At 22.2% G+C, this 10645-nt stretch overlaps 1 long non-coding RNA gene across 1 annotated transcript; it reads left to right on the forward strand.

Moving 5' to 3' along the window:
• The first annotated feature begins 3885 nt into the window (after nucleotides 1-3885).
• On the forward strand, nucleotides 3886-4999 carry LOC113219223. The gene is made up of 3 exons (XR_003306036.1): nucleotides 3886-3949; nucleotides 4076-4669; nucleotides 4743-4999. It is a non-coding gene; the product is annotated as an uncharacterized LOC113219223 (long non-coding RNA).
• Nucleotides 5000-10645: the final 5646 nt, after the last annotated feature.

A 10645-nucleotide genomic window follows, 5' to 3' on the forward strand; every position in this document is an offset into this window, starting at 1 on the left:
AAAATATTCGAAATAAAAATGTAATTTGTTTAATCTTTTGTACTTTAATTGTAATATTCTTAATAATTCATCTATATCTATTATGAGTTACTTATCTACTTATTTACTTATTACTTACTACCAAGAATATATATATTGCTACGGTAAAAAATAATAATGAAGAAAATAAAAATGTATATTTTTTATAATTATATTTTCCATATAAAAAATCAAATTTTATTGCTGATCTGATTAATCATCGCGTTGCATGATTGTTAAAATAATTGTTCATATTGAAATTACTTTTTCCTGTCTTATAGCAAACTAGTAACGTACAGAAAAAATAATAAAATTTTTAGAATAGATATATAAAATTTTTTGAAAATGTTATAATGTAATTGTATAAAAATATTGTATTAAAACCAATAACCAAGCTCAAATTTTATTTTAAAAATTAATATCTATTTCATGAATAAATGTAACAATGTAATAGTTTAATATAAAAAAATCGAATAAATTTTTCTTAAAAGAATTATCAATTATAATAATATGTACAAAATAATATCATAAATTATTGAATAAATTAAATAACAATATATAAGGAAAGTAGAATAATCAGGAAACATAATAAAAAAAAATTACAAGATAAATTAGTCACCTGAAGCGAAACATCCAAAAACACGATTCTTGACGGAAAAATGACATCTCTGACACTGCGATTTCGATTATCGAATTGAACGAAGATATGCTTGAAAGTCATCGAAATATGTCGAGCGATGTACAGTCATGAATCATCGATTACCCGAAAACAAAATATTTTCTATTTTGAACACAATATCAAAATAAATATAAAAACGATACATAGTATTTTCTAAACAGACAGAATTATTATAGAAACATTCTCAATTTTGAATCGAATGCTAAATAGATATTTAATATATGAGAATATGTATAAAATTGACTAACAATAATCTCGTCTAATTACTTTTATTTCTTAATTACTTTATATATGATTAAAAAGTAAAAGACACTTATAATAATTACTGTCTTCTATTAAAATAAAAATCAAATCTTACCATAGTTGCACGAAAGTCGTAATACATAACCTATCATACTTTTGAAATCATTCCATTAATTATTTAATCTCCATTATTAAATTAAACGATGATCTGCACAAATATAAATAGAAATTAGAATCGTAAAAACAATTTTATATTAAATAATGTTAAAATAAAACGTTAAAATAAAATGTTAATATAATTAAATACAAATCCAGATTTCGAATGTTTTTAGTATGGATCATTGATAACGATAGAAAATCAATTATTAATTTCGATGTAATAATACTTGTAAAAAATGATTCAATACAAACATGTTAATTTAAAAAAAAATACTAATAATCTATAAATTAAACCATCAATTCAATAAATATTAAATTCCACAAATTTCGACATATCTATATAATTTATCGATATAACGCAATTTCTCTCTATGATTTTTGACAATAGACTAACGCCATACGCATTGATTCGTCTAAATGTTGAACTTTAACGATTTCCTGATTGGCTGAGTGACATGGTTTCATACTTACTTAAATTGCGCGAAAATTGAAATATAACTCAACTAATAATAATAATAAGAATGAATAATTAATAACAAAGTTAAAAAAAAAAATAAAAAATTCATTATAAGATAATTAAATATATAATAAACAAAATTTAAAATATAGGGAAAAAGTTAAAAATAAATTAAAAACAAAACAAATAAAGTACAACAAAAGCATAAAATTATATAAAACTGAATAAAAATTATTATATACCGAAATAATATAAGAATTCTTTCAATAAGTTTTAAAATAAAAAATTTGAAAGTTTATTTCATCATATCGTGATTATATATTATATATAGTTTGATTGGCGATTTTAATTTATGATTATAATTATTTTTAATATTAATAAATATTAATAAATAATTAATAAATTTAAAATATTTTAATGTAACTTATAAACAATAAAAAGAATAATATAAAAACATATTTAATTTGTATTTATAATGCGTAAGAATATATTAATTTTTAAGTATATTATAGTAATAGAAATTAAAAACAAAAATCTAACAATAATTGAATTAAATTATAAAAGAAAACTCATTTTCGAGCATGAACAGATAAAATACATTCAAATCCAACCGTTGTTATCTTATCCGTCTCGTCCCGAATTCAGAGAGAAAATATCATTGATTTTGCTTCTTCCATCAAATTTTTGTAAGAAACACATTGAATTTTAATTTTTATCTAAATTTAATTCTTAATTTGCTTTAATTTTTAACTTTTAACTTTATTTCACTTCTAACTTTTAATTTATAATTTATTGATTAACTTTTCATTTTACTTTTAAATTTCTTAATTACATTAATTTTATTATTAATTTTTAATTATTTACTATTAATTTTTAAATTTATATTAATTTAATTTTAATTTATAATTTGTTTGAAATTTTATTTATATTTAAATATTAATTTTATTTTAATTCGTTCTTCAATTTTTAATTTATATTAATTTATAATTTTTAATTAACTTTTTATTAAATTTAAAATTAAATTTAATTTTAAATTTAATTCTTAAATTTATTTTTATTTATTATTTAGATTTTAGTTTACCTTGACTTTAATGATTAATTTTAATATAATTTATAATTTTTTATTTAACTTTTAACTTTTAATTTTATTTCAAGCTAATTTTTAACTTAATTTCTCTTCTAACTTTTAATTTAAGAAAAGAAATTTTTTTTTTCTTTTTATTTAATTAGATTTTAAATTTCTAATTTTTTATTCGCATTAGCTATTATTATAAAATTATTGTTCTATTTGTAAAAAATTTTTTAATAAGCATAAATTTATAATTTTTTTAATTCCATAATAATTTGTGTATTATATATAATATTTTTATAATATATATATATATATACATACGTTGATTGGAAGGTAATTTTAGGATTTAAGAAAAAAAATCAAATAACAATCACAGATCTCTGAGGGAAATGTAACATCAAAATATTGTTCATCTCATCGATCAATTACATGTATATATTAATGCGAATAGTAAATTTACTAAATGCTTTAGGTTTTTTTGCTAATGAATTAAATATTGCACGATTATGAATTTTTATTTAAATTCTATTGTAACAATTATTAGCAAAAATTTTTATTAGCACAAAATTAGGATTATTTACTGTTATACATTATCAATTATTCTTCACTAATTTTTATTTCTAATTTTTATAATTTAATTTTATTTAATATTTTATCATTATTATTTTATTTCATATTATACTGTTATTCTCGATTGATCAGTATTCGCATTGTAATTTATAGTTATAAAACGGTCCGTTACATAACTAAACATATACATAATTTATAATTGTTTTTCACGTAAAATGGCATTTAGAATATCTTAATACAATAATAGTTGAATAATACAATAATGGTAGAAAATGTAAATTTAGTTTTAATTTAAAAATATATAATATGTATTATTAATTTATAAAGATATATACATAAATATATATAGTTATTACGTTAATATCGTAATAAATTGTTAAAGACGTAATAAAACGATAAAAGTAAAAAATAAAGATATATCAATTTTTTTATCGTAATAAATTATTACGATATAATAAATTAATAATAAAAGTTAAAAAATTCTTGAATTATTGTACTCAAAAAATCAGATTTGTTGCAATCGGTAAAAGTACTATAAAATGTTTGACGTCTATCTAAAAATTTTGAATATATCAAGGACAATTATTTAATAATCAAATAGGTGAAAGTTATTTAATTACATGTAAAATTTTAATTTCTTAAAGAATTTATTCGAATCCTTTAGATTAGTCGTTTCATTAGAATCCACTGCATTATGTTTTCTTGTGAAAACGGTGAAGGAAGTTTTAAATTCTCTAGTGTTTTTAAATGTGTAAGTTTTCCTTAAATCATAAAATTAAAAATTAAACTCTATATATATTATTGGAATAAGACAAATATTAACACCAATGACTTTTATGTAATAAATATATCAATATTTTTTTTTCTTTTTTACAAGGAAAAAATTCATCCAATATGCACACCGTGACTGCATGCACTGTCAACGTACACGGGCAGCCTTAAGATGTCATGCAGAAGCACGACAGTTAACTTTAAAGCAGTTAAATTCTATTCTATCATTTTTTTTATTCTATCAACGTAATGAAACGAAGCAAGAAATTTGGTTACCAGATATCGGAACTTTCGGTTCTTTTGTATCTAAACGTCAACGTGTATCTAAAAATATAATGGCAGTAAAATACTAAGCTTGGATTAAACATCCATCAAGTTAAAATATTTATTTTTCTCTTTTCATTAGAAAATTAAAACAGACAGAATCTATTATCATTATTTTTATTCTTCTTCTGTGATTATAGTAAACGTACATTTGCATACATTTTTTATGATTTTTACGTTTGATTTGTGCATTTAAATACAACTACAACGATGATTTTATTTTCAGAATTTGAAGAAAGTTGTGAATATTATAATTAGTTGAAATATTATATAAATATTATATTTAAAATATTATATTTAGTTGAAAATGATTTCAAGTGTATCAAAAGAACATTAACATTAACATATCACGTAACAGGATGAACAAGATAAAATGGTAAGCATTGGTAAGAAGATTGATATAAAATATTTTTATGAAATATTTAAATTTTATTTAAATAAAATTTTAGATAATCTCGATAATCTAACTACGGATGATGCGAATACACATGTTTCGAGATGATATTTTAACAATTGAAAGTTAAGATGGAAATAGATTACATTTGAATTCAACGGTTCAATTTAGAATCTACAATTTTACCACATATCGTTGAAAATTTTAAAGTTGGGTGTGATCGTTCTTTATTGAAGGATAATATATCTATTATATCTATTTATATTTTTATATTTTTATATTTAATATATTTTTATATATTTTTATATATTCAATGATAGGCAATGATAGATATATAATATATATATATATATATGGATAATATACATATATAAAACTGTAATATTTCACATGAAACGCAATAATATAAATTATTGGATTATCTAAAAAATTATATTACACACTTAGACAACTGATATTACTATTATTAATTTGATTATTCGATGTCTTACTTGTAAATTAATATATAGTCACAAAAATATTTTTATACTATCTTGTAAAGAAATTCAATTATTATGAAAGATTTGATTTCAATGAAAAATATATTATAGCAATATATTAAAATGTTATATATAGAATAATGTATTTTTGGAGAAAAAATTTCTTTGAGTACATGAAATCAAATTTAATTTTTCCATATAATTTCTTCTGGAAATATATTTTTTTCAATCTCCGATAATAGAGATAGAATTAAATATTTGATAATTAAAAATTTTGTTTTATCTTAAATTATTATTAAAATGAAATTATGAATAGAAAGAAAAATAATATTGAAACTTGAGAAATTGATTTCAATTGATTTGATTGATTTGTTTTTAAATGATGTTCCATAATAAAAAAAAATGATTTCATATTATTATAATCGCAATATTTCATATAAAACAAAATTATCATTAATTTCGATAACATAAATTCAATTGAATTTGTGCAAAGTGTATAAAAACTTGTGCGAACTTTTAAGTGTACATATAATATTCTTATTAACAAGTTAATAATGAAAAAATAAATAAATTTTACACATCTTTAAAAAAATTAAAGATTGATTTAATTTGATGTGTTATATATATGTGTGTGTGTGTGTATGTATATATGAAAGAATACATATATATATATGTACATGAATATAGTATGCATTGTATCCTTTTATAAAAGTGAAAATTAAAGAAAGATAAAGATTTTTGATAATATAAATAATTTATATTTTTACGAAAATCTATCATATATATATCATTTGGTAATATTAGTATTATTTGTTCGATAAATAAATTCGTGATACTATATATTTATTGGAACTAAATATATATTGCAACTAAATATATATCAAAATTATGACAATTAAAATAATTAAAAGTAATATTGTTAATAGGTGGTACATTATTATTATTTATAACAATGTGATTGATATATATATAATACTTTAAATCGAATATTGTTATAGAAAAGCTAAAATATGTTTAGGTTAATTTAAATATTCTTTTTCGTCACGATTAATCACCATTATTTCTTATTAGATATTCTATAAATTTGTATTTTGTAAATAATATTCGTATATATATATATATATATATATATATATATATATATATATATATATATTCACATATATACATACATATTAATATATATTTAAAATATAATTTATAAAAATTTTTAAATAAATTTAATGCATAATTTCAAAAAATTGCTATGAATAATACGAAACAATTTTACGTAACCTTAATGATTATAATCTATATGAAAGTTGAAAATTTGTCAGTAAAAAGAGATGAGAAAAAGAAAATCAATGGTTTGAAATAAACCATTTTGAAATATTTTAATAAGAGTTTAGTGAAATATTTTAATTTTATTTAGTTTTCTTTATTTGTTTAATTTGAAATTGTGAAAGTGTAAATAATTTAACTATTTTTTCTTCAATGTTTTTAGAGATTTATATTATAAAATTCACAAATGTTTATACAATAGAATTTTAGAACATAAATAAAAATAAATCTTACATATAGTTTCAATCCATATCAAATTTCATAGTATCGTTATTTCAAACATTCTTTTAAAAGTTATATCACATAATTGAGAATTATAATAATACAGAAATATTTAAATCATAATAATTTTTGTGGTTAAATATATTGATAAACATTCTTACTAATAATTATTCATTTCAAATATATTTTGTTCCATAAAAAGATTTAATAGTCCATATTACTAATAAAAAATAATATTATTTAACTGTATTAAATGGAAATCGACAATGTGGAAATTATAATGGTCTAATCTCGTGGTTTGTGTTGTAAAAACAAATACTGTGGTGCAATATTTAAAGAAGTTATATTTAAAGTGAAAAAAGAAAATTCATGAACCGAAGCACATGTAAACTTATTACGGGCAATTAAATTGTTCAATTTTTTTCTATAGAAGATAAAGTCGAGATAAAGGTTCGAGGTAATATCGTATGGATTTGTTCAATTGCCATTAATAAATGCAACGATTTGTAATTAAATGATAACATGTAGAAATATTTCGATAATATATAATATATAATTTAGAGATGAAAGAAATTAGAACGGGAGAGACTTGACACAGCTTACTGAGGCTTCGAAGACAAAACATAGCGCACGGTGAAATATACGAAATATACGAAATATTGTTTCTCGACAAAATCATATTTCTTCTCTGATACGATTCGATGATTTAAACGATTTTCCTTTTCCCTCGAGAGAGAAAGAGAAAGATGTATGCATACGTCTGATTTATTATTCGTATTATTATACGATGATATATAATGTAATAACGTAAAACGCGAAAGAATATTTAACGCGAGTAATTCTCGTCATAGTTGTAAATAATAGTAACGGCTTTCTAAATTGTTTTCGTAACCGTGGCGGGTTGTCGGTAAAATTTTAAAGAAAAAGAAAAAAGAAAAAAGAACTTGAGAAAATTGGGAATGATGTGGTGTTACGAAATGTTAATTATTTCACGGCAAGAAAAGTGTAAAATCGGTGTAAAATAAAGTTGTATCGAATCCGGATTTGATATCGTTATTGCATCCCGCGTTGAGATCTACCGGCAAAAAAAAAATAGAATTGTTACTTAAAAGACTTAAAAGTCTATGAGAAATGTAGGAAAGAAAGAAAAAGAAAAAAATGAAAATGAGGGCGAAAAATAAGCAAAATATGAGGAGAAGGAAGAGGGGCGGCGGTTGACAAATAAGGGATGATCGGAGAACACGAAATCGGTGAAACTTGGGAAAACAACGTGAATGGAAGATACGTCAGTTAGGATTATTATTTTCATAAGGAACGTGTAATATAAATATGTAAATATATATATCGATATGACAAATTAACAACATCATCGCGATTATGATCACGACGATGATGATGGTTAACATTATTATTGCTATTATTATGGTTATCGATTATTATGGAATGATGATAATGATGATGATGATTATAATTACAACAAGAAAAAAATTAATACAATTATATAAAATAAAAAAATAATTATACTTAATACTTATGTTACGAAGTTAGATACATACAGATTCAAGCAAGCGAGAACAAATAATAATAATAAAAAAAAAAAACAAAAAATAATGAAATTTCATACACACATACCGACACAGAAATCTGGGTGACATGTATTAACATCGTACATTTATATATCAAAGACTAGACCACGGTGACTAGAGCACAGTGTGCGAGAAATAGAAAGGAAGAGAGTGTAGGGGGAAACGAGCGAAAAACATGAAAAGAGAAAAAGAATTTTTTAGCGCACTTCGAGGGAACTTATGTTTCGTCGAGGATCGTGGATGAAATAGTTTTGCGTATCGTTGATTCGTAAAAAAAAGTTCCTTTTTTCTTTCGTTTTTCGGCATGCAAAACATTAACGTAAAGCCTTTTCATTTGCAAACGGTTGCTTTTGCCACGAGTCACGAATTCTCACTTTTCAATTCGCAAGAAGAACGCTCTTCAAATTTCTTCGGTCAGTGAGTCGATTCGTCGATCGATGCGATCAACGCGAGCATTCGATAGAAAGAGAAAAAGAAATAAAAATAATCAATCATGAAAGAACAGTGTCATGAATCGATTAAACGAACCAAGGTTCTTCGATGTTCGCATTTATTCGCGCTACAAACGTGTTCCTGTATTCGTCGAATACAATTCTTTTCTTGTTCTTTCTTGGTTAAATTCTCTTCGTTTCTTTCTTACATTAAATTACGAGAAAAAAAAAAATAAAAGAAAGAAAGAAAGAAACTACGCCGAGCCGAAGAGTTCTGTGTACGTATCTTATCCCATTTGAAGCTCGCATACAGACTACATAATTGGCTATAAAGGACATAGCCATTAGCAGAGAAAATGTATCATTCAGATAGTCAGTATCATTAAAGAAACAGTAATCATTATAGCCATATTAACGACATTTATATTATTACGCATATTATAAAAATCATTAATAACAGATACTAATCCTAGGGTGAAGTATTTCGAGAAAAAGGAAATTTTGAGAAAATTAATAACGCGACCACAGATGGCGCGAAGGTGGCTGTACGCCATTTCGAGCGAAATGGCAAAAGTGAACAAAGGAAAAAAATGAATAATCTATCAATTACTTTAACTTCGACAGTACTAGTATTTGTATGTGCCGAATGATTATGCCGTTTTGGCGATACTCTTTAGTGGTATAAACTCACGATGAATGTTTTAAGGGAAAGAATGAAGAGTTGATGAAAAAAAATGTGGATTAAAGGGTGGGAAAGAATCGAAAATAAACAAATGAACAAAATAAAAAAAGCAGAAGTTTCTATACTTTTATATATACTTTTATATACGGAGATTGTTATAGATTAAGCGCACACTGATCAAAGCATTCGTCGTTCGGCAAAGCATAATACAATTATAAATATAAAATTTATAAGAGAAATAAAATAAATGAAGTTAATAGATATGTATAATAAATATATACTGTACAATAAACATTATTTCCTATTAATAAACGGAAGCCTCTTTTATTATTATCATTCAATATATTCCTTGATAATATTATATTATCCGTTTGGAAAATAATAAAATCATATTTATAAAATTATTATATATATTATTTTAATACTTTTTTTTATTTTGGTAAAACGATTTTTTAAAATTAATTTATTATATTTTTCAGTAAGATCATTCTAAACGATATTTCTCTAGAAATGAATATATTTATTTTAAAATCTGATTAAGCACTATAATTAAGATTAATTTTAAATCACTATAATTTTGAAGATAGTAATCATTGATCAATAAACGAACAATATATCCACTTTACCCTGAGTTGCTCGACTCTGCCTACCAAGCGGATTCAGGAAAAGTTACATCAGTTTTATTCCTATCCTAAAATAACGTGTTCGATTTTGCATATAATTTAAATTTCGTATTTAAAAAATACGTGTTCTATTTACAAATATTTAAAGTAAATTTTTTCTCGAATCTTGATATATATTTCATCATTACTATAGAGCAATGAAAAATTAATATTCTTAGAAATGGCATAGATATGACATCTTATTGGATTTGGATTTTATGCCACATGTTCTGAAATATCGACCTCAAAATACATCAAACATCATCTAGCATGCCATAATCTAAATAGGTACACAAAATTAATCAAAAACCATGAGGTAAAGCTGCACTTATATTTTAGAGATTGAAATGAGAATTGATATCCATCACCTTATTAATTTTCTATCTATAAAAATATAAAATAGCGAATACAACTCATATTATTACTTATAAAATATATAATTATATCGTTATTAGTAGTTACATAATGGTATGACTATATATTGTATATTAAATAATAATGATTTGCCAGGTGATTCTCTGCATAAAAATACAGAAAATTTTACATTTTCATTGTTATGAAAATGTAAAATTATTT

This window comes from Apis mellifera, linkage group LG14, assembly GCF_003254395.2.
Source record: "Apis mellifera strain DH4 linkage group LG14, Amel_HAv3.1, whole genome shotgun sequence".
NCBI classification, from domain to species: domain Eukaryota; kingdom Metazoa; phylum Arthropoda; class Insecta; order Hymenoptera; family Apidae; genus Apis; species Apis mellifera.